At 35.9% G+C, this 25813-nt stretch overlaps 2 long non-coding RNA genes across 2 annotated transcripts in view; one reads left to right on the forward strand and one right to left on the reverse strand.

Annotated features, from left to right (window-relative positions):
- The window catches only part of LOC105475755 (uncharacterized), a 47193-nt gene that overhangs the window by 18066 nt on the left and 3314 nt on the right, over positions 1–25813 (forward strand). Inside the window, exon 2 of the long non-coding RNA XR_983633.2 lies at positions 24667–24793. This is a non-coding gene — a long non-coding RNA (uncharacterized lncRNA). The remainder of the gene's footprint in view (positions 1–24666; positions 24794–25813) is intronic.
- Positions 20491–25813, reverse strand: part of LOC105475749 (uncharacterized) — a 50922-nt gene continuing 45599 nt past the window's right edge. Inside the window, exons 5-7 of the long non-coding RNA XR_983626.3 lie at positions 24304–24426; positions 23669–23849; positions 20491–21342 (exon numbers count right to left, since the gene is read on the reverse strand). This is a non-coding gene — a long non-coding RNA (uncharacterized lncRNA). The remainder of the gene's footprint in view (positions 21343–23668; positions 23850–24303; positions 24427–25813) is intronic.

Consider the following 25813-nt stretch of genomic DNA (forward strand, 5'->3'; position numbering starts at 1 on the left):
GAACTCATCCTTTTTTATGGCTGCATAGTATTCCATGGTGAACATATGCCACATTTTCTTTATGCAGTCTATTATTGAAGGACATTTGGGTTGGTTCCAAGTCTTTGCTATTGTGAATAGTGCCACAATAAACATATGTGTGCATGTGTCTTTATAGTAGCATGATTTATAATCCTTTGGGTATATACTCAGTAATGGGATTGCTGGGTCAAATGGTATTCCTAATTCTGTTGAGAAATCGCCACACTGTCTTCCACAATGGTTGAACTAATTTACATTAATTTACACTCCCACCAACAGTGAAAAAGTGTTCCTATTTCTCCACATCCTCTCCAGCATCTGTTGTTTCCTGACCTTTTAAGGATCGCCATTCTAACTGGCATGAGATGGTATCTCATTGTGGTTTTGATTTGCATTTCTCTGATGACCAGTTATAATGAGCATTTTTTCATAGGTCTTTTGGCTGCATAAATGTTTTCTTTTGAGAAGTGCATGTTCATATCCTTTGCCCACTTTTCGATGAGATTGTTTTTTCTTGTAAATTTGTTTAAGTTCTTTGTAGATTCTGGGTATTAGCCCTTTGTCAGATGGATAGATTGCAGAAATTTTCTCCCATTCTATAGGTTGCCTGTTCACTCTGATGATAGTTTCTTTTGCTGTGCAGAAGCTCTTTAGTTTAATTAGATCCTATTTATCAATTTTGGCTTTTGCTGCCATTGCTTTTGGTATTTTAGTCATGAAGACTTTGCCCATCCCTGTGTCCTGAATGGTATTGCCTAGGTTTTCTTCTAGGTTTTTTATGGTTTTAGGTCTTACATTTAAGTCTTTAATCCATCTTGAGTTACCTTTTGTATAAGGATCATCACCTAAAGTTTTTAAATTTTAAATAATGTCCAACTATTTTTAAAGGAAGAAAACATTATAGGACTGTAAAGGAGAAAGCAGCACTTGCCTTTTACACAATTTCGACAATCTCATAAAGTATTTTTTGGAGTCAAAATCCCCACATACATTTCATTTTAGTTTTCTATTTAAATACCCACATATGAACTGAGAAGAGGTCAATCATTACCCACATGTTACCTTTCAGATTAATCCAGACATTTTTTCCTTTCCCATTTTGCATTGTGGGTCCACCCATTACAATTTATGACTGTCAATTAACATATTATGCAAGAAATGCCCATACTGTCAAAAATCACCAACTTCATAACTTTTTTCTCTCCAATTTTCTGTTTAAAATAAGTGAATCAAAGACCTTTTTTCACCCTATTGTTTTTACTTTAAAAGCCACTCAGCTCTTAAGAGAAAGGAATAATAAGTGCTAGTTGTAAAATAATCTGTCAATCAATCAGGCACTTACACTTTGGGAAGACCACTCATAGAGCTTTTGAAAAGATTTTTTAAAGATACAAATAAAGGAAAATCACAATTAAATTAAATGCAGATTAGAAAATTCCATTTTGTATTGATTTTATTACTAGAATTTAGACATGGTGACTGTATTAAGCTGATATTCAAATGAATACATTGAAAAACATGAATAGTACGTTGACCAGTTAGACCACAGGAAAAGTATTCTGCCTAGTCCCCCATTCAAGTTTCAAGTACCTGGGAGTAAGAGAGCATCCTTTCCTACTTATTTGATCCCCATAGATGTCTTGATTAGTGTTTGGTGTTTTAGTAAATTATCTATAACGGGAAATATGAGATGAGGGAGTCAAATTCCCAGGAATAAAATAGAAAACGATATGCTACCTGTCTTTATTTATGAAGGTACTTTCAAATAATGATGATGTTAAGTGAATATTTGAGGTCATCTGATGTGTTTAATAAGCTATTCCTAAATTCTGTCATTCCTTTTCATTTTTTAGATAAAACTTTGTGGATATGGCTAAACTTTTAGGTTTCTAAAAGTTTTATTTGTGTGTAGTGGGGAGCCTACTTTACCTTCTTCCAGCACGGTCTCTAAAATTACGTGCATCAAATAACATCCTCAAACACTGCATTGTTATCTAACTACCAGAAGTGTTTGCCCAAATAATTTTTGTTTGCAAATTTAGAAACTAGGTTAAGACCATTTGCAAAAATTGGCCCTGGAAATGTCAAGTACATAGAGCCTTTAGATAGCATCATAAATATTAAAGGGTAGACAACCTATATCATTAAGTTCCATAGACATGGTACACATATCTGGTCATTGACACTCAAAAGAACAAGAAACTTCAAATTTTTCTTTCGGGTACTTAGAAGTTTGACTTTCAATGTTCCCACCTTAAAGACAATTTATAGCATACCATCACACATTCCTGGGTTTAAAGTTAAACACAGAGTAAACTTTTCTTTTTTTTTTTTTCCAATATAAGTGCACATTTTGTCTTCCATTGGCCTGATAAGATGTTTGCTTGGACAGAAACTCAAGGCCAAGGCTGATCTTCAGGTCTCCCTTGCATTGGCCTCTGAGGGATGGGTGTTATATGTATCTACCCCTTATAGTACAGTTCTGACTGCAGCAAGCCAGAATGGCCATTGCTTCCGACTGCCTATTTTTTAAAATATACAATGCAGAGTAAAACAAAGATAGACAGTTTAGAGTGTTAGAAATGGGGAGATTTGGATTTCATGACATTTTTATATTTTTTCATATGCTGTGTTCAGAATATAACATGCCAAAAGTTGATAGCTACCAAGCCGAGATCTCAGATGCTATATGAGACAGGCTTTAACAAACAGTTTTGGAAAGAAAAATTCCTTGGGGCCTTTTTCTTACTTACTCAAAGGTAAATAAAAATAATAAAAATAGCACCCCAAATAATGTACCTTAAGGTTCACAAAATTGTTTGGCGCAACCTTTCTTATTTTGTCTTTAAAACATCATGGATGATTTGCATTATTATTCTTATTCACATAAGAGAACACTGGAAGCCAGAGAACTAGAGTATGTCACAAAATGTTACACCATTAATAAGTGACAGATTCAGGATTCAAACACATAAGATTTATTTCTAAAGCCCAGGACATTTTACTAAGTATTTTGAAATTAAAATACTTTCATTTATTTTAATTAAGAAAACTATCTCCAAGTATATCTGAAATCATTGGAAATTTCACAAGGTTTGTGTGATATGGAAGTTTATATTTCTAAACTTTAGTATTTCTGGCCAAATGAAAAAAAAGATATAGCTTTGTGAACTTTGACTTTATTTTTCTAATCACTTTTATCTAAATAATATTTTATATTTATCTGTGGCAACAAGGAAAGAGGGTTTTTACTATGTGGACTTAACTTTTTTGGGGGGCATCGATTTTCCTTTGTGGGTTCTTAGTAATGAAATGGGGTCATTTTCTTCAAAATGGTAATTTGAAATTATTAGTGTTGTTTTTTTATTTGAACTACCTTATCACCTGGGCGTAACAAGCTTCATTTCTAGTGCACAGGGATGCACAACACATCTGAGCATAATTCAAGACAGAGAAAAATAGCAAAGGATACTTTTCCAGTGTAGTGGAAAATGTGGCTTTGTGCTGACTCCTTTTTGGGACTTTTAAGGTCAACCTCTCTGATCTTATCTGAATATTTGATTCTGATCTCTCCTCTGACTGTGGGTTTGGCTCAATGCCCTGTCACACCTTAAACTTAAAATAAAATAACATAAAATGAAATAAAATAAAATAAAATACAATAAAATGGAGGTTTGGGACACTAGGGAGAAAATGAGTTCAGAATTCCATCCTGTTCTCTATCAGTTGGCCAGAGCTGTCATAACAAAGTACCACAGACTGGGTGGCTTACACCACAGAAATTTATTTTCTCATAATTCTGGAGACCAGAAATCTGAGATTAAGGTGTCAGCGTGATTGATCTCCTCTGAGGCCTCTTGCCTCCCCTTGCAGAGGGATATCTTATCCCTGTGTCTTCAGATGGTTCCCCGTCTGTGTCTGGTGGTGCTCTGATCTCTTCTTCTTATAAAGATATCAGTCATAATGGTTTAGGGCCCACTCCAACGACTGCATTTTGAATTAATTACCACTTTAAAGACTCTATTTCCAAATAGTCACATTCTAAGTCACCGTGGGTTACAGCTACAGTGTTTGAATTTGGGAGGGGCCAGGCCAGGGACATAATTCGACACATAAGAACCTCTGGCTTACTTCACCTCTCTCCCTTGAAGGAGGGGATGATTATCCGATTGGTCAGCTCCCAAGACACCAATGGGGCTAATGTACCAGGTGGTATCACAGGGCAGTAGGAAGTCATGCATGTGGGTATGGCTAAATGACATCTCACCTTTCTTTCTTGCACTCATGCTAACAAAGTAGCATGTGACCCAAGGCCTGACCTCAAAAGGCTTTCTTTTTTGATTCCTCTGCTTGTGTGACAAGAGGGGAAAAGGACCAATAAAGAAGAGTATTATTATAATTTTCCACATTGGCAAGCAAAAATCACATTTAAATTCTGTTGAAAAGGATGTCCAAATTTTAGAAGAAAAAAAAAATCTCTCTTGTCCTCATGGTCCCTTCCAGCTTTGACATTAGCTCTCCCTTTCACTCCCCAGACACAATTCTGAAGTCTTCACTTTCTCACCTGTCCTTCATTTTTCTTCCTATTGCAACCTGGTTTACTCTTCAATCAGTTTCATAATACTGCTCTCCAATCTATTCTGAAATCAACTTTGTTAGTTCTAGTTTTGAGATTAGTGTTATTTTTGGTAGATTTCTAAAATTATGATACATTTGTATTGTATATCCTCTGTTACTTTGAGTTCTACTTTGCCTGGTATTAAAAGTACCAAATCAGTTTATTTGGTTAGTGTTTGACTGGCATAAATTTTCTCAAGACTTTAATAATAAAATGTAAATTGTTCTGTATGGTTTTGGTTTCCATTCATTTAAAGATAATCTGTTTTTCTCTCTAAGTGATCTTCTTCGTATCATTAATTTTTCCCATTTCACTATGATGAATCACAATTTTTATTTTTTACAAGTCATTTTACCCTCCTTGCAATTAGACACACACACACTCACTCTCTCTCTCTCTCTCTCTCTCGCTCCTCACATTATCATTTATGTCTCTTAACCATTCTTTCATTTTTTCTACTTCTGTCTCTATGTGCCACATTCTGAGTAATTTCTTTATCTGTGTCTTCCATCCACTAATTTTTAAGATCTATTTGTACTTAAATTACTGCTAATTCTTCCCATTAGTTTTTCATTTAAATAATTGTGTGTTTTATTTTATAGAAGTTCTATTTGTTTCTTATCTAGATAACTTTCCAGATTTTTGATATTTGTTCATATTTGTTATCTTTTTTATATTTTTAAGCCTATTGAACATACTAATATTCTGTTTCCTGGCAATCCTTATATTGAACATACTAATATTCTATTTCCTGACAATCCTTATAATTTAAGACTTGGAATTTAATTCAGTTCCCTCTTTGTTTCTGTTCTTTTTTGCTTATAGTGTTTTATTTCCTTGTTTTACAGATTTTGATGATACGTTTACTTTTCTTGAAACTTTATCTGTGGTAGTTCAATGAGAATGAAGACAGATACGTTTCTTCAGAAATACTTGAAATTGCTTCTCCTAGCCATCTGTATTAGTCAGGGTTCTCTAGAGGGACAGCACTAATAGGTTAGATGTGTATATATAAAGGGGAGTTTATTAAGGAGTATTGACTCACAGTATCACAAAGTGAAGTCCCACAATAGGCTGTCTGCAAGCCGAGAGCAAGGAAGCCAGCCTGAATCCCAAAGCTGAAGAATCTAGAGCCTGATATTCGAGGGCAGGAAGCATCCAGCACAGGAGAAAGATGTAGGCCAGAAGACTGAACCAGTCTAGTCTTTTCATGTTCTTCTGCTTGCTTTTATTCTGACTGTGCTGGCAGTTGATTAGACTGTGCCCACTCAGATTAAGGGTGGGTCTGCCTCTCCCAGTCCACCGACTCAAATGTTAATCTCCTTTGGCAACACCCTCACAAACACACCCAGGAACAATACTTTGCATCCTTCAATCCAATCAAGTTAACACTTAATATTAACCATCACACCATCTGAGGACACTATCGGGCCAGGACCACCTTATAATTATGAAATATCTATTAGTTATTTATCGGAGGCTCTTGATCTATCCTTCATGTTTTGGAATACTCTTTTTCCTTCTCTTCCTTCTCTACTCCCTCCTCCTTCTCTTTCTCTTTCTTTTACTCTTGTCCTCTGTGTGCTATATTCTGGGTTAGCCCCTCAGAAATCTGTTGTTTCATCTATTTTTTTTTTCTCAGCTCAGTTTGGAGTTTATTCTAGGTGGTATACACTTTGTATTTTAATAACTTTGTTTCATCTAAGGTTTCAAATTTATTCCCTCAATATCCTCATGCTAATTATTTATGTTGTATGAATGTTAGATTTTCAACCTCGTAAACATATGCTTTAAAAGCATATTTTTCAGACTGTTCTATTATTTTAATATCATTTAAGAAGAATTGATCTCTGGTTGTATACTTTTGGCTATCTTTTTAATGTTTTTTGTAGGATCTCTCTTACTTTCTCTCCCACTGTTGCTCTCTCTCGCTTTCACTCTTACTCTTTCTCCATAACTTTCTGTCTAATGGTATTTCATGTATGGTAGTTCCAAATCCATAACCAAATCCTGAAATGCATTCTGCACTAGGGTACTGTTGGGGCTCTTGCATAAGAGTCCCAGACAAATTATATCAGTTTCCTTGTGATGCTGTATGTATTTTCACCTGCTTCCCTGGGCATGAAAGCATATAAGCACAGTTCCGGTTCCTGTATTATTAGCATCAGGGAATCCACAAAATCCTAGATTTCGACGGGTCCCCTTAATCCATATTAAATATTTTAATCCCAGTTCTCTACATGAGCTAATTCTTGGCTGCCTCTGCTTTCTCTGGACCTTGAGTTGAGCAGGTTCATTTCTTCTGTCTACTCTTTGTGTTGTTTGTGTGCTCTACAGGGAAGTTATCTTCTTTCTGTTCCAGGTTGGGTCTTTATTTGATTATTTTATATTTTTTTCATCACAATGTGTTTGGAAATATGGGTTTCAACAAAAGTATGAGCTTACAAATCATCTTTGCCAGAAGTCCAAACTGTTTCTTATCTTGCTACATTTTTTTTTTTCCTAAAGCACAATTTTGAGTATTTTACTCTCTTACCTAAAATAATTTGACCTCTAAAAGTATAAACCTGGTAGAATAGTAACATCTCTGGTTCAGAAATATTAAAGGAAGGTTTTTATTAATATTATTATTTTTAAAGCATTATTTGAATTCTTGGTGACAACAAACTTCCATAGTGAATCTCAAAATTGTAGTTCTTTAGATGAAGTATTACCTCGTTAAAAAAAGGTCTGGGGATAATGGCATCAAGGTATGAATGTCCAATTTAACTGACAATAATTCATTTTATGATGTTCCCATGAGAATTAACTTGACAAATTATATCTTCCTGTTTAGGCTTTCATATAGAAAGATAACATAGGTAGTCATTTATGATTCAATCATAAAATTAGTATCTATCTTCAAGTAAATTTGATAAGAATACAGAAAGCTGGCATTTCCATTATATACAAATTTACCAGTTTGAAATATCTTTAATTATAATCTTTTCAGATAGATTCTACCAGCTGGTCTTTGCAAGATGTCTTAATGCATTAAAAAGTTGGTGGTGTATCAGTTTCCTATCTCTGCTGTAACGATTTATTACACATTTAGTGGTTTAAACAACACAACTTTATTACTACATAGTTATAGAGATCAGAAGTCTGACATAGGTATCACTGGGCTAAAACCATGGTGTCTGAAGGGCTGCATTCCTTCTTAAGGCTCTAGGGGAGATCTATTTCTTTGTCTTTTCCAGATTCCAGCTTGTCTCCAGGCCCTTTCTTCCATCTTTAAAACATAGTGTCTTCAAGTCTTTCTCTCACTCTGACCCCTCTTTTGCCTTCCTCTTCCATCTTTTCAGGATCTCAATAATTACACGAGATCCACCTAGATAATCCAGGATAATCTCCCTATTTCAAGGTCAACTGATTAACAACCTTAATTCTATTTGCAATCTTAATTCATCTTGGTCATGTTAGATCTTAAAAATCCTGATACCAACAATGTGGAAGTATGAGACAACGCAAATGACAGTGCAAATTAGGCATGTCATTCAATTGTAATTCTTTGGTATGCTCTGTCTGCTAAGGTTCCAATTTATTAAATCATAAAATAATTTTTTAAAGTTTCAGAACACCCATTTTTGAATATATTTTTCTCTCATAAGCAAGTCTAATTTATATAAGTATCTCGTTATTTTTTTGGATGTTAAATTTAAATTAAATTAAATATTTCAACATTTTTATTTTGCTTGCTGCATTTGTATTTTTGGAAAATTTAAAAGAGATTTATTTTAAATTTAGGCATGCCATTAATCTTAAAAACAATACCCACAATTTTTAAAAGAATATTTTCTGAAGCCATAAAGCTTACATTTCTTATAAAGATGCTATATTTAAATGGATTTATTTTTGTCGATTTTTTTTTACTACAATGAACAACTTTTTGTTTAAAGCTAACAAATCATGAGAATTACTAATCAAACTCAATGATCTTTGAAATACCTGCCATTAAGTAGACAATGAGAATTTTCTAAATTTTAATTGTTTTTGAACTAATGTCTTGTTTTCATGGAAATGTTATAAAATAAAGCACTAGTGCTAGGATACTATTTCAGACTTTTATCACAAAATACACATCTTACACAAAAAGTAATTCAAAAAATTTGAAGTATCACAACTGCAAAATAAAGAATATAATCCTCTTAAGAAAGCCTAAAATACTGAATAAAAAATATTTTTAGAGCGTTACCTTGAGGCTGGGTGCGGTGGCTCAGGCCTATAATACCAGTACTTTGGAAGGCTGAGGCAGTCAGATCACTTGAGGTCTAGGAGTTCGCATCCACCCTGGCCAACATGGTGAAACTCTGTCTCTACTAAAAATATAAAAATTAGCCAGGCATGGGAGTGGGTGCCTGTAATCCCAGCTACTAGGGAGGCTGAGGCAGGAGAATTGCTTGAATCTGGGAGGCAGAGGTTGCAGTGAGCCAAGATTGCACCATTGCACTTCAGCCTGGGCGACAGAGAGAAACTGTCTAATAATAATAATAATAAGGCCAAATATTAACGAAAGGCAGAAAGCCAGACAGTTCGGCAGAACATGGAAAATTGCTTTTATGTATACTGAAAGACAATAGCTACAACATGTGAAATTTTTAAATGCATATCTAAATAAATCATAGATAAAAGGCAATAGCATGGTGATGACTATAAAATGTTTAAGAACAAGAATAATAATGGAAATATTATGTATGAAAACTTACAGAATGCAGGTAGGCAGTATCTAGAGAGACATTCATAAACTTAACATGCCCAAGTTAGAAAAAAAGAGAGGCTGACAGTTAGCAAACACATCATCCGGTTAAGTCAGGGAAGCAAGACCAGTGTACCTCTAAAGTAGATTGAAGGATGGAAAATATAAAATGGGAGAAAAAAATGGATGAAACAAAAAATATATATATAAAGGATTATAAAGGATCAAACAAGATATATTTTGCCCTTCAACCGACCTCCTACCTGCACCCCCCAAAAAATTGATAAAATTTCCAAATCTATGGAAAATCTCGTGATAAATCGAGAGAAGCTAAAACAACAGAAGTAATGTGAAAAAGGACGTAAATATAGAAAATACAGCGGTAAAAATATAAGAAGAGAGTAGGAACATCTTTGTGGCAAGAAATTTGAAAACTTAAATGAGAGGACAAATTTTTACACCAACAAAATTCTACAAAGTAAATGATGAGAATGTATATGAGAATAGATAGAAATGGATATGTGGAGACATTCAACACTTTTAACAGGATTAAATTGGTAGCTTAAAATTGTTCCACAAAGAAAACTTTAGGCCTAAGCAATTTTACTAATAAGTTATTCCAAACATTCAATGAATTAATGTGATAATTTTATTTAATTTTTTTGATAAAATAATTTTAAACAAAGTATTTCAGAGTATATGAAGATATTTCCTAATTCATTTTATGAGACCAATTTAATCTTGGTAGCAAAGCCTGACAAAGATGAGTAAGAAAATCATATGCCAACTTCACACATAAATATAAATGCAAAAGAAAATATTAGTAATTAAATTCAACCATTTAATTGTGTAACCAAACAGAGGGAGTAAAGGAGAAAAGGAAGGGGGGGAGCGGGGAGAGAGAGAGAGAGAGAGAGAGAGAGAGAGAGAGAACAAGCTGAGTTTGTTCGTGCAAGGCAATACAAGTTTGCTTAAATGTTAAAAATAATCAATTTTTGTAATGTATTATATTAGAAGCTAAAAGGAGAAAAATCATAGGTTAACTGCAAGGATGCAGAATAGGTGTTTGAGAAAGTATTTTAAATGTTTTCCTTCCACTTTTGCCTATATTTAAAGTTATCTGCAAAACCAGGCATTACTTTAATAATAAAAAGAAATAAAACATTTTAAATTAAATCTCATTATCTAAAGTGGAATTCTTCATCTTCCTTCCCAAATGCTCTTCACTTACTGACATTTCTATCACCATAAATGGAATCATTTTTCTGGTTGCCCAGACTTACTACTCTAGTGAATGATTTCTTTCTCTTGAGTTGGGGAGATGTTGGAAGGAAAGATGATAGCTGGAAACAATACTATACTGTTCTCTGATTGGCCGTATCTGTATCTCATGCTTCTACCCTGGAGCAATGGTGTAGCTTAACTTGAACCACACACACCAAAAATAGGGGAGAGTTAGCACCTTAACCTAGGAGAAGAATAATGTATGCTGGAAAGTTTTTATTTTTTAACTTAAAAATAAATTAAAATTCACTATGAGGCTTCTGCCTGTTGTTTGGAGATGTATATGCTAAAGACTACCAAAACATACCCCTTATATTTGCCTGCTCATTTTAATCTGACAATTGGTTTACGGTTTATCTAGATTGTGTGTTTCATTCAGGCAAGAATTATGCCATTCATACTTTTACTCCCAGTACCTAGATAGTGCCTGACAATGACATTGAGTTCCTTGCATTTGTAAGCTAATCATGTTCCTTTCATGTGATACTGACTTTACTGTCTTCTTAAACAGTTATTTAAACATTTCATGTTCCAAAGCCTCACTTATACTTATTTCTGCATCTTACAGAATTACTGATCTCAGAATTCTAATGCTAATGCTCTTTATAGTTTTCAAAAATCTGAAAATATTTACTATACTAAACAAAAAAGAGGCTATACGTACGTTTAAGCCTTTTCCATTCAAAAACTATTCCTATTGTACAAATGACTTTGCATTAAGCAGCAAGCAATAGAAAACTCAGTGGGAATACGTTTCCTTATGAACCTAATAAGCTTTTCGTCTATTTTCTTCTAGTCAATTCCATGTGCTAATAACTACATACAAAAGTTTTGTCTTAAAAAATGTTTCTCAAATTTCAATGTTCTTATCAACCACTTGGGAATCTTGGTAAAAATGCAGGTTCTGATTAAGTAAACCTAGGTAGAGCTTGAGATTCTAATAAACTCTCACATGATGCCAATGTTGTAATGAAAGTGAGGAGTCTACAGTTACTCTTACATTTGCAGAATTATCGACCAGGCCAGTGGCTCACGCCTGTAATCCCACACTTTGGGAGGCCGACGTTGGTGGATCAACTGATGTCAGGAGACCAGCCTGGACAACATGGTGAAACCCCATCTCTACCAAAAATACAGAAGTTAGCTGGGCATGGTGGCACATGCCTGTAGTCTCAGATACCTGGGAGGCTGAGGTAGGAGGATTGCTTGAGCCTGGAAGGCAGAGGTTGCAGTGAGCCAAGATCACGCCACTGTACTCCAGCCTGGGTTACAGAGTGAGACCCTGTCTCAAAAAAAAAAAAAAAAGAAAGAAAGAAAGAAAGAAAGAAAGAAAGAAAGAAAGAAAGAAAGAAAGAAAGAAAGAAAGAAAGAAAGAAAGAAAGAAAGAAAGAAAGAAAAGAAAGGAAGGAAGGAAGGAAGGAAGGAAGGAAGGAAGGAAGGAAGGAAGGAAGGAAGGAAGGAAGGAAGGAAGGAAGGAAGGAAAGAAATCAGTAGCACTTAGATTTGGTGTACTGATCAACTCCTTAGTTCTCAGTTTTAACGGTCTCTACATGAAAGCTTTAAAAAGTACATTTGGGTTTAAAAAAAATAAACTTGAGTGAAATAAACCACCCATAATCCTATATTTGTTCCAGTTTGACTCCTTTATCTTTTGTAGATCATTCAATGAGAGACTGATTTTATTAGTCCTATGTCCTAATCATCTTTTTCTTCCCTATCTCTACAAGGCTGCCAAACTCCTGACTTCTAGACAGGAAGCGTAAGATCCTTACCTTTGCCGTTTGCCCTACCTCCTTCATTCAGTCATTTCCACATTTTGGAGTTTTGTTTCTTGTTTTGCACATAATAAGTTTAAAGGCAAAGCAATTCCATGGGTGGCTAATTCAGTGGCTTAACAACATTATCAAGGATCTAGGTTGTTTTTTTCCAGTATGCCATCCTCACTTTGTTGGCTTATGCACTTAAGGTAATGCCCTTTATTTTCTCAAGATGCTTGCTTTAGATCCAGGTGTCAAATGCATGTAACAACATGCAGAGGCCAGAAAGGGTCTGTTCCTTTTATACATAACCTTTTAGGAGGAGGACTCATTTCCAAGAAGTCCCTCAGCATATTCCATTACATCTCAGTTAAAATTTTACTACTTATCCTAGAAAGGGAAAACACAATCGTGACTGGCTTAGAATAGTCTAGAGTTCTAATTTTTTTGTAATATTTTATTTGTAATATTCATCTCTTGTGACTGAATAATAGTAACCCTACTTGTTTTCTGGCACATGGATATGACTTCTCAGAAGAAAATTAGGGCTCTGGCAGAAAAGATGGAAGGTAATGAATAGATATTGTACTCCAGTCCCACTCAAGGGTGGCCCTAAAAAAAATTGACCCCTCTCATCAGAGAAGGTGGCTCTCATGGGCACAACTACATATTCTACATAAAGATTTACCTTCCCTGCCTGCAATGCTCCTGCAAGCGGCACTATTCATGAACTTAGAGAATGACTTGATCAACTGCCATTTTCCCCTATATATCTTCTCTGACTAGGACTGCATTTTATAGCAGTGGTAGCCAGTTTGAAAGAACAGTGGAATGGCCCACCAAAGGCTCAGTTACAGTTCAAACAAGGAGACAACACCTTGTGAGATGAGGATGCTATTCCTACATAGTGAAGTATATGTTTTAATCCAGCAACCAATTTAGGCTTCATTGATAGGATGGGTAAGTCTGTGAGTCAAAGCATAGAGGTGGAAGTGGCTCTTCTCACCAACTACTCCTTTTTTTTTTTTTTTTTTTTGAGACAGGGTCTCACTCTGTCACCCAGGCTGGAGCGCAGTGGCACGATCACAGCTCACTGCAGCCTGGATCTCTCAGGCTCGAGTGATTCTCTAGCCTTCTGGCCTCAGCCTCCCAAGTGGCTGGGTCTACAGGTATGCACCACTATGCCTGGCTACTTTTTCTTTTTCTTTTTTTTTTTGTGCAAGTGGGGTCTCACTATGTTGCCCAGACTGATCATGAAATCCTGGGCTTAAGCAACCCTGCCACCTTGGCCTCCAAAGTTCTGGGATTGAAAGCATTAATCACAGTGGCTAGCACCCTCCTCCCACAATTATTCACACAATAGAAGAAATTTTGCATCCTGTGCCAAATGATATGGTTCGATAATTTGAAGGTCATAATGCCCAAATGCTTCCATGAGTCAATATCAACATCTTCACAATGAACTGGAAGCTAAAACTATTCCCAGGACATTTTGGGCATCTCATGCTGCTGAACCATTAGGCAGAGAAGGTGGAGGTCACTACACTGTCCTGGGTGATTTGTCACAATAACTAGAAAGAAATTAGGTTATTGTTACTTAATAGAATAAAAGAGACTGTGTTTCGAACTTAGAGGCATCACTATGGTATCACTTGATACTCTCTTGCCTAATTATCCTTAGAAAACTGTGCTAATCCAGTGAAGACATGACCACCAACTGCTTTGAATCTGTGAGAATAAACGTATGAGTCACTCCATCAGATCCAAAACTCTGCATAGGTAAAAGGGCTGGCACAGGATAAGGAAAGCCAAGAATCATAGCATAGTTGCTATGCTAATAATAACATAATTTATGTTATTGTTAATAGTTGATAGCTATTTTCTTTACTTTGCACTGCTACATTATCTGAAGAACATTAGTTGTGGCTAACATTTTAGAATTGTAATTAACAATTGGCCAATTAACTATCTCAGGATGCCCTTGGATTCCTCAAGAGATCCTAACTGATTCGTCTGCCTTAGGGAATCTCATCTCTTCCCATGGGTTTATTTTTCACCAGCATGCAGGGGAATTTCTGGCTCTGACTCTGCCATAAGCTGCAAACATTGATATCCCATTGCCTACTGGTTGTCTTCAACTTAGGTTATTAATTTTCTTCCTCAAACCCCATAGTTGTTGCTATTCTGACTGAACCAATTGACTAACCTGGGTAAACATCTTAGACTGTTTCTTTCTCTTCTCTTCTTATGTCCAGGGCAATTATCTTATTCTGTCTAATGAATTATGTAAATATTCATTGTATCCCATTCTCATAATTATTACAGTGACAGCCTAGGTTAGTTCCTTATTTTATCTTGTTTGGATTATCAAGAATATAACCAAAATAAAAATGGGACCTTAATTACCATATGGAATTACATTCAAAGAAACAGCAATCAAGAAACAAAAAAACAAAAACAAAACAAGACCCAGAATCGTTAATCTCATCTAATCAGATATAATCTACTCAATCTTTTAATAAATATCAAAGGACAGAAAGAATATTACTAATAAAAAGAAATTATATCTTAAATTCCTCCATCTCTGTCTCTTTACCTCATGGTCCATGTGGACGACAGCTTCTTCTCTGAAGCATTGCATCCCTTCTCAAAACTAAACTCTAGTATATCTTTTTCCCCAGCTTGTGATTTCTTCTTTTTCTAGTAATGACCCTTAGAAGGCCTTAGTGCTATGCGGGAATATCTAGACTCTTCCTTACAAGCTGGAGAAAAAGCAGAAAGGGCTGTGGGGTAAAGCAAAGAAGGGATTAGTTTATTAGACTCCTGTGTTTTCTCCTTGAAAACTAATGACACCTGACCAGGTGCAGTGGCTCACGCCTCTAATCCCAGCACTTTCGGAGGCTGAGGCTGGTGGATCACCTGAGGTTAGGAGTTCGAGACCAGCCTGGCCAACATGGTGAAACCCCATCTCTACTAAAAATACAAAAAAAAAAAAAAAAAAAAAATTAGCGGGGCCTGGTGGCAGGCACCTATATTCCCAGCTATTCTGGAGGCTGAGGTAGGAGAATCACTTGAACCCAGGAGGCAGAGGTTGTAGTTAGCCGAGATCACATCACTGCACTCCAGCCTGGGTGACAAGAGTGAGATTCCACCTCAAAAACAACAACAACAAAAAGAAGAATTAATGGTACCTTTTCCTGCTATATGGAAACTCTTCTTCTCTGCATGTCCAAACATCAGCAACTTACTCTCCACACAAATTCTGCTTTCCCCCTCCTGTTGGGTCAAATACCAAGTTGTGTCTCATTTTCTATAACAAATGTTGTAAATATGTACCACCTCCACCTCTTCTGGTATCTGCAAAGGACCAGAGATCGATTAGTGGTCATTGCTATCCTGTTTATGATCCTTCTTGCTACACTAGAAGAAAATTGGTAGGCTCGTTCTCCAGACTTGATCTAAGTTGGTTTTAGGAGATTTCCTGGCAGAGAGTGGGAAACCTGATTATCTGTGTACTTACTAGGAACTCTCCTGCTGAAGGGCTGATTTCAGGAGGCTCACCTTTACCTGCAGCACTTCATGAACTCAATTTCCATTCTTGAGGGCACCATGGTTGTCTTTCTTCCTCCTTAGGTCTGATTAGTTAACTTTACCAATAGTGAGAAAAGTAAGGGTCCCTCTGTTTTAAGATGACAGATAAGACTCTCTAATTTTTTACTACAAATCCTCACAAAAGTGCCAACTCCAAATTATTCTGAATTTCGGTTGTGTGGACTGTAATGGCTATCTCTCAAATCTGATTTTTTTTTTTTTAATGTGAGGGAGTATTCTTTGTTCATTTGTGCACAATGAGGCATTTAACAGATGAGTTTCAGATATTCTCTGCTCTGCTTTTTAACCACTACAAAACAGTCAGTCACCATGATGGAGATCCTGGTGGTCTTGAATCCATGAATTTTCTCTAGTACTGGGTCTTTGGATTCTGACTTCAGTACTCAGCATTTCTCTGCATCTGATGCCTGCCACTTCTGTAGAATTTCAGCAGCATGTTCCAATCATGAGGCAAACTGATTCTTCTCTAATCCTGGAATGGTGATCCCTGTGAATTCCTGATCCTGTGTGTATGCTGGCAATTAATCTATTCCAGTTGTTCTGCAGCCTACCTGACCCATGGTAGGCACAAAATCCGCCAGGGGATTATGTTTCTGCCCTCTTTCTAAGGATAAGTCTAATTTCTTGATAAATTTGATGTGGGTTAAAACCCAATTTTCATCTTGTTATTTGGACAGAAAAAAAAAACAGCAGAAAACTAGGGCAGTCATTGGAATAAAAAAAGTAACCATTAAGGGAAATATTTTTAAGGTAAGTGAAAATTAAGCCATATTATACTGGCTTAATTAGGAAGATTTAATTGCATGAATGAGAAATTAATGTTTTGGGGCTGAGAGAGAAATATTATAGAGGCAAATTCCAAGAGAAAGGGAGAAGAAATGGCATGCAGGGTGTGTATGAGTGGAAGAATATCCCTTTGAGTAGAGTAAAATCTGTGTAATTGATAGAGTGGCTGGCAGAGAGTCTCTTTGCACTGCCGCTACTTCAACTCCTTCCATCCTCAGTTCAGTCGTCCCCATCACAGTACGAAGTGAATTTTGTCAAAGTCATCAATTTTCTTCATCTTGATAAGCCAATAATAACTTTTAGCTTTTATTTTTATGACCTTTCACCAGTATATAAACTATTTGACTACTCCTTTACTCTTAATCCATCTTCTACGCAAGGTGACTTTTCCTCAATTTCCTTTCCTTGTTTTCCCTTCTATACCAGACTTTTCAATGTCAGAATTTTTCAGGTCTCTGTTCTTTACCTTTTTCATTTCTCTTTCTACAGTCTTGGCTTCAAATAATATCTTTGTTCTGATGAAGTTCAAATTTACACCTCTCACCCAGATCTTTCCCAAGTAAACATTTTGTTCTTCTTATATTAATATCTAACAGGTCATGATCAATTTATCATGACCAACACAAAACTCTTGACTTCCTACCTCATACCCACCCTCTCTCCCTTCAAACACACACATCTTCCCAAGCCACCAGTAGATTGGACTGCACCATTGTCCTCCCAACTGGTTGGTCAGTCTTTACAATACCGTTCTCCCTGTACCATGACTTACTTATATAGCAGCAAGAGATATCACCTCACAGCTGTTAGAATGGCTGTTATCAAAAAGACAAAAGATACTAAATGTTGGTGAGGATGTGAAGAAAAGAGAACTCTTGTGTACGGTTGATGGGAATGTAAATTAGTGCATCTATTATGGAGTTTCCTCAAAAAATTAAAACTAGAACTACCACTTTAACAATCCCATTTCTGGTTATACATACAAAGGAAATGAAATCAGTATGTTGTACCATAAAGACACATTTTATGCTACTAATATATATTTATTGTGGCACTATTCACAATAATAAAGAAATAGAATAGAGGCAGGAGAATGGCATGAACCTGGGAGGCAGAGCTTGCAGGGAGCAGAGATCATGCCACTGCACTCCAGCTTGGGCGACAGAGCAAGACTCCATCTCAAAAAGAATAAAAAAAAAGAAAGAAAGAAAGAAAGAAAGAAAGAAAGAAAGAAAGAAAGAAAGAAAGAAAGAAAGAAAGAAAAAGAAAAGAAATAAAATCAATCTAAATGCCCATCAACAGTAAACTAAAGAAAATGTGGCACATATACATCATGGAATACTACAGAGCCATAAAAAACAAATGAGATCATGTCCTTCGCAGCAACATGGATGGAGCTGGAGGCCATTGCTTTAGCAAACTAATACAAGAACAAAAATCCCACATACTGCATGTTCTTATTTATAAGTGATAGCTGAATAATGAGAACACATAGGCACAAAGAGCGGAACAACAGATATTAAGTTCCACTTGAGGGTGGAGGATGGGAGGAGGGAGAGAATCAGAAAAATGCCTATTGGGTATTATGTTTATTACCTGGGTAATAAAATAATCTGTACACCAAGCACCTATGATACGAGCTAACTTAAATAACAAACCTGCACATGTACCCCCTGAACCTGAAATAAAAATTATAATAAAAAAGAAACCATTATGTTGAAGAGATAATCTACAATCCCTTATTCATTACAGCATTGTTCACAGCAGCCAAGATATGGAGTCAAACTAAGAATCTCTCAATGGATGAATGGATAAAGAAAATGTGACATATTTACAAAATGGAATACTATTCAGCTTAAAAATGAAGGGAATCCTCATTTGCAACAATATGGATGAAACTGGAGCACATTACACTAAGTGAAATAAGCCAGGCACAGAGAGATATATTCTGCATGACCTCATTTGTATGTGGAATCTAGAAAAGTTGAACTCCTAGAAGCAGAGAGTAGAATGGTGGTTGCCACAGAACAGGGTGAGGGACGGCTGATGAGATGTTGGGCAAAGGGTTTGAAGTTTTGGTTAGGGTGAAGAAGTTCAGGAGATGTATTATACAGTATGGTGGCTATAGTTAATATTAATAATAATGTATACTTGAAAATTGCTAAGATCTTAAATGTTCTCACCAAAAAAATAAGTGTGTGAGACAATGCATAGGCTTATTAGCTTGATTTAGCCATGTCACAATGTATACATATATTGAAACATTACATTGTTTACTATAAATATATAAATTTTTTGTCAATTATATTGTTTTACATTTTAAAAACGTTAATTGACAAATAAAAATACATATTTATCATGTGCAACATGTTTTGAAATACGTGTACATTGTGAAATGACTGGTTGAGCTACTATATTTATATCTTAATTTTTAAAACATGTTACATTGTTACAAATGCCAGCCCTATTAAAATGTAGTCTCCTTGAGAATGAGATCTCTGTACTCTAAAATTCCTCAGTATTTGTTGACTGATATAAATTCCTAAGGAAATTTTTTATGCTTCTTTTCGTGTTAGCAAACACAAATGTCTGGGTCTCAGCCTGAAACATCAATTCCTGAGGTCTACATTCCTCCCCAAATCAGAATTCCAGCCTCAGCATTGTCTCCACTATGTTCCTCTGTTTTTCTATTAAAACTTCAAGAAAAATCAGGGTCAAAATTTGCATTTCTTTATACCATTTAAATATTTCTTTTTCATCTCTGCCATTCTCAATATCCTTTACATGGACAGCAGCTATTCATCTCAAAATTTCTTCCTTCTAACATCTCAATCTCTAACCTAAAATGCTTCTAAAAACATAAGCCAGGCCGGGCACAGTAGCTCACACCTGTAATCCCAGCACGTTGGGAGGCTGAGGCAGGTGGATCACGAGGTCAGGAAATTGAGACCACCTGGCTAACATGGTGACATCCTGTCTCTATTAAAATACAAAAAACTAGCTGGGCATGGTGGTGGGTGCCTGTAGTCCCAGCTATTTGGGACACTGAGGCAGGGGAATCACTTGAACCCAGGAGGCAGAGGTTACAGAAGTGAGCTGAGATGGCGTCACTGCACTCCAGCCTGGCGACAGAGCGAGACTCTGTCCAAAATCAACAAACAAACAAACAAAAACGCCAGTCGTTCTTAACTCTTCTGCCTCCCCCTCTACCTTTTGTAGAAATACCTCATAGTTCTGTCCATTTCCAGAGTAAATCCTCTCCATTATCCTTGTGCTATCCAGTTTGGCAGTTTTATCTCTCCCATTATTTTTATCAACATAATAAAGAGCTTAGTAATGACGTAGAAAGTGGGCACAGAGGGACGCAGAGGCAGGAGAAAGAAAGGCCTGTGTACTAACATCAATCTCCATTTCTCATCCCTGGAGTCCACCCCCCACACTGACATCAGAGTAGTCTCTAGGAAATGTGAACTAGGGTCTCGTTATGTTGCCCAGTGTAGTTTCAAACCCCTGGGCTCAAGCAATCCTCCCGCTTTGATCTCCCAAAGGGCTGGGATTACAGGCATGAGTCACCACTTCCGGCCTGAACTACATCTTTTGAATTTCCTATTCAATCATTTCCAAGGTCTCCAGTCCTAGATACGAATACGAGGAGGTCAAGGAGTAGACGTCTTTATTTCACCTTTGTTTACTGACTGACTAGTATAGTCCAGGCTCATGACAGGCACTCAATAAATATTTGTTGAATCAATAAATGAATGACAATCTTTTACAATCTTTCTTTATGTACCATAAACTCAGTCATATTTGTTTCTGCTTACTACTCTGTCTTCAAACTGCAATGCTGGATCATTTCAAGTTCCAGAAACACACGGTGCCATTTTCTTCCTTCATTTCTTTTCTCATTATTTTTCCCTATGAACCAAATGAATCTCTAGATTGAACTTCAGCCTATATTCTACTTTCATTCAATTCATTCTTCAACATTTCCACAAGGGTAAGTTTCATCATGTTCATATCCATTTCATCTCTTCCATGCATTGTAGATAAGGGCTGATAGGTGCTCGGTAGATGCTTGATGCCTTAAATAAAATTAAATAATTTTGCCTTCATTACCAAGATTTTTACAGAGTATTTCATAATCTCATCCCAATAGTCTTTCCATACTGGCAGAGTAAATATTATTATTTCTCTTCTCATATCAGAAAAGTTTTAGGTGGTTTGCTGGATACAACATGATTTATGACAGAAGTGGCACTAAAATTCACGTCTTCTAATAGTATTTATTTTTCCCTGTTCATAATAGACATGTTTAACTACATTTTCATGGTGCCATGGGATCCAGTTGAATTTAGCAGCCATCTAGGGACTCATGGCAAAAGATGCTAGTTTTTTTTTTTTTTTTTTAATTTTGTTTTATTTTGCTTTGTCTTTTTCCAAACTGGGATCTGTGGAAGGTCTATTTCAGCAGAGAATCTGAGGATGGATGAAGAGGAAACATTTTCTTGCTTTGAGCTTCAGAAGTTTCTCTGGAGACATGGGAGAAGAATCAGGATTGTTTTGTTATAAAGTTTTTTTTATAATAAAAGCACCGTATTACATTTGCAATTTTATCCCACTTCACAGTATTAAGCACAATTTCTAAAAAACTTAAAACATGCCATTTTTATTAATAGTCCATTTAAAACCACCAAACATTTTGATGTCAATTACTAAAACAAGGTTTAACGCTGTCAAAAAGCATTAGTGCTAAAAACAGTCATCCTTTCTGTATTTTCATCTGCAAAGCATTACAGTTTATAAAACAATTTTAACTCTGAATACGTAAGGCCTTATATGAAGGTTTCCATATGTTAAGAATTTTATTTGTGTGTTTGATTTTAAATTGCTTTGAAAAACAGACAGTTGAGGTTTATAGAAAGGAATCTTTCTTTTAGGAAATAAATGTCTCAAAAGTGCAGGGCACCAGCAGTAAAAACATTCTGACCGCAAATCAGAAACACATTGGGAAGTGTTTGTTGAGTACACCTTCTGAAACCAGTATTTTGTTTCTATTTGCTGGAAAATTGAAAAATCTGTTGTATCTTGGCATGGCTTCTTGGCCCAGCCCCAGATTTCTTGTGCAGTAGATGGCATTATTGAATATATATACACAGCTAAGCTGCCTGGCTCTCTGTTTTCATCAAATAAATTTTAAATATAAAATGTACCTGCTAACAATACCATTATTCAGCTACAGCTGCTACCCGAATCAAATTAGTTTGCATATTCTTTTTTTTCCCCCTTAAAAATAGTGTCTAAGACAAAAAATGAAAAAGAGAGAGAGAGAAGAGAAGATGACAATTAATCAGTGTTTTGGCTGCCGAGTGGCATCTGGCCAAAAGCCACCAGGCTGACAACTGGAGTTTGGAGTGTGTTTTTGCAAGGCTAATTTAAGGTGAACTTAGATGGATTCAAGATTTATAAGCCTTAAAATGTCCTGACTGGAGCAAAGTTCAAGTAAAGTAATCTGCTGCTCACTGCACAGACAGGGTTCAGCCCACGCTGCCCTGTGATTTAGTCTATAGTCAAGGAGAATTTTAAAAACAGGCAGAAGGGCTGAGTTTCTGTGTTTCACTTCAAAGGTCTTCTAATAACTGAGAGGATTATACTCTTTTAACCAGCTAAGAAGGTTAGGTGGTTTTGAGCCAGTGCTTTTATAGCTATCAATAATTCTAAGTTTAAACTTTAAGGATCGCCTCTAGTGTACATCTCCTTTAACACATTAATGACTGTGAGAAACTCGTACTTCTGTCTTATAATTTCATAATTTCAGAATCAATGGCAGAACTTTTCAAGGAATTGAAAAGACCTCTGGGGCTTCACAGAGTGGTGGGAATGGGATTGAGAAACGATCTTGAGAACCATTTAATTAACGTATTTAGCCTATTTGAAATAGTTTTTAAAAATGCCTTGAATATAAGAATGTATGATTTGAGTAATTGCTAAAAAAAATAGAAAGTGGGCTTTGTTATTAGTTCCTGTATCCAAGCATGTTATAGCCAATACTACTAGATTAGGAGGAAGTTCCAATGCTTGCTTTCTTGTGACAAAAATAAAAAAAATGAACAAAAGGAAGCCTTCCTGTATGTGAAACACTAAGGATAGTTTAATTGAAATGAAAAGGAACAAACAGAAAACAGCTATTATTTTTAACAAGGGAAGAGAATATTAATTATACTTGTTGAATGAATGCCCTTTATAAGGAGTTTCATTTCTTTCTTGCTGTTTATCATTATCAGTAGAGAGCTAAAATACTCTATAATGCAGTTTCGGTGTCTAATAGATACATAAATGGTAAACAATCAGAAGGTTAAAGTGCAGCATCGATTTGTTAAAAATAAATTAAATTGTCACACAGAAAACACACTCTGTTATTAGTTTATAAATTTCCTTTTCAAAGAGGCTCAGAAAGAGACACCTATGATGGTACAGGGAATTGCAAATTACCTCATTTAAAAATAATAAAATGATATTTCAAAGTAATAAGTTACATCTTGTAAACAATAGTTGATGTTTACAATGGTTCTGAGGGAAAGCAGGGAAAGAACTTTTGAGATTTTAAGTAACATCAGTCTTTATAACTGTAAGAGAAAACAAGATGATTAAATAGTTGTTTCTTTCACTTTTAAATATTTTTCTTAGGCTGCACGAGTATATTTTCCCTGGCAGCATCAGAGAAAAACATGGATTGTTGCATTACGGATGAAAAACTAACTGTGCATAGCCTTGTAAATTGCCAGACATCAAGCAAGGGGTTACTCATTCCGTCTGCACTCTTAACTTAAACAGCCTCAACTGTCCCCCTAAACATACCTTTTATTTTCTACAAATGTGCATATGTTGTATGTGGAAGCTTGGCAAGTTCTTTGTCTGCTTCTTTTATTTTAAGGTCTACTTTCCACCTGCATTGGAATACGGGTAGCAAGACATAAAACAGTCTAGCCAGGCTGTGGGGACATGCCTTCCCTGGGAGAGAAGTCTGATCTGTTTTCTTCTGTAAAATGAAAAAGGCTCTGATAAATATAAAATCATATTTTTTACCACAGAACTTTTTTCCAACACATGCAACACCATCTTAGAAATAGAATTTGTGCTGATCTTTATTTCCTTGGCTCAGGAACCAAGGGTACCCAGATGCTCTGGTAAGTTTTGCACTGGTTTCATCCTTATGTAAATGTGTTTGTTATGATTAGACTCATTTGAAAAGCTCAGGACCAGAGAGATTCATAGCTGAATTCTACCAGAGGTACAAAGAAGAGCTGGTACCATTCCTGCTGAAACTATCAAAAGAATTGAAGGGGAGGGACTCCTCCCTAATTCATTCTAGGGGACGGCATCACCCTGATACCGAAATCTGGCAGTGACGCAACAACAACAAAAAAGAATACTTTTCAAATTTTCTAGTTTGACTTACATCAAGAAGTCTTCTATCATACTTGTGGACTTACCCTTTAGCTTTGAGGGCTTTGAATGCTGGGGCTAGAGTTCAGGGGAGAAATCTTCAGCAGGGGAGGCCCACTCCTTGCAGTGAGAAAACTGAAGTCCCCATGAGCTACACTCACATACATTGCCTATTAGAGGAGTGGATTAACATGAGTTTTTCTCTGATATCTCACTTGCATTTTAAATAATGGATTTATATTAATTTATTTATTTGCTTATTTTTTTGTCTGTTTGCAGCTAGGAAGTATTGCCAGGTGTTTCATTAACCAATCCTTAAGTATATTATCGTGGGCATTATCTCCTAGAAAGAACTACAACTCATAGGACTGATTCTAAGTTTTATCTTTTCATTCTTCTTTCCAATACAGCAGGGATGGGAGTCAGAGCAACTCGAAAGCCACACCTTAAGCTTCACCTGTGGCTGATCAGATGTATATTTAAGATTGGACCTTCCATTGATGTAATAATCGTAAACTTACCAAAAACGGGAAAAGGGTAAGTCTCCACCTATTCATAACTTCTACTGAATTAATGACATTCGAGTTCTATGACACATCTCTATTGTTATTGCATTGTGGACTGCCATTTTTTCTGTATTCTTTAAAAATCCAAAGGCATTGACTTAAAATGCGTGTATTTATCATTGGTTTTCAAGATATTCACTTAATATGGCAATATTAAAATGCATTTTTTTATCCTGAAGATACAACAAACCTACTGTGTTTGGAATAATTTTATGGTAAGATGTTTCCCTATTACTTTCTTCACTCTATGCAGCAGTTGCAGAAAAATTTCTTCTCCAATTTTAGGTACAATGGCAGTTATAAAAACAATAGTGGAAGAGAAATGTAGTTTTTTTTTGCCTAAGGATATTTCCTACTTCCTGTAAAGAGAGAACACTGAATCATGAAATAAATAAGTTAATAAGCTTATGCTATCTCTAAAAATGATATTTTGAATTGGACTTGGAGATTCAGTGTTTTTGTTAACTTAACATTAGATGCAATTACATGAAGTAATTTAGTCATTTAGCTACGCATAGCTGAATGTGTGACATAGAGCTACACTTGGTCACTTGTTGCACATAGACACACCCCCAAGCCTAACAGAGCAAGTAGTAATTCACACACTCTAGAAAACCAAGCCAAAGCAAGCCAAGCCAAAACAAAAACAAAATTTAAGGTAAGCCCATCTTGTTAGATGCTTTTGATAATTTCCTCTCCTGAAACTGGGGGCAGGAAGGGCAAAGATTCTGAGTTTGTTACTTTTTGTTATTTAGAAGATGAACTTGGCTTTCACTAAACCTATATCTCTAGCAGCTTTGCTTATATTCTGTAGAACTGTTTTGAGTTCTGGAATACAGACTATTATATATTACTATCACATCAGCTTATGTTCTTGTTAGATATCTTCTGTGGGCCTCATTTGGAGATATGAGGGCTGCTTGATAAATAGTAACTATGGCTCATTTTTAGGCATGGCTACAAAAGGCACATAAAGCCTGAGACAATTTCT

This window comes from Macaca nemestrina, chromosome 4 (genome assembly GCF_043159975.1).
Source record: "Macaca nemestrina isolate mMacNem1 chromosome 4, mMacNem.hap1, whole genome shotgun sequence".
Taxonomy (NCBI): domain Eukaryota; kingdom Metazoa; phylum Chordata; class Mammalia; order Primates; family Cercopithecidae; genus Macaca; species Macaca nemestrina.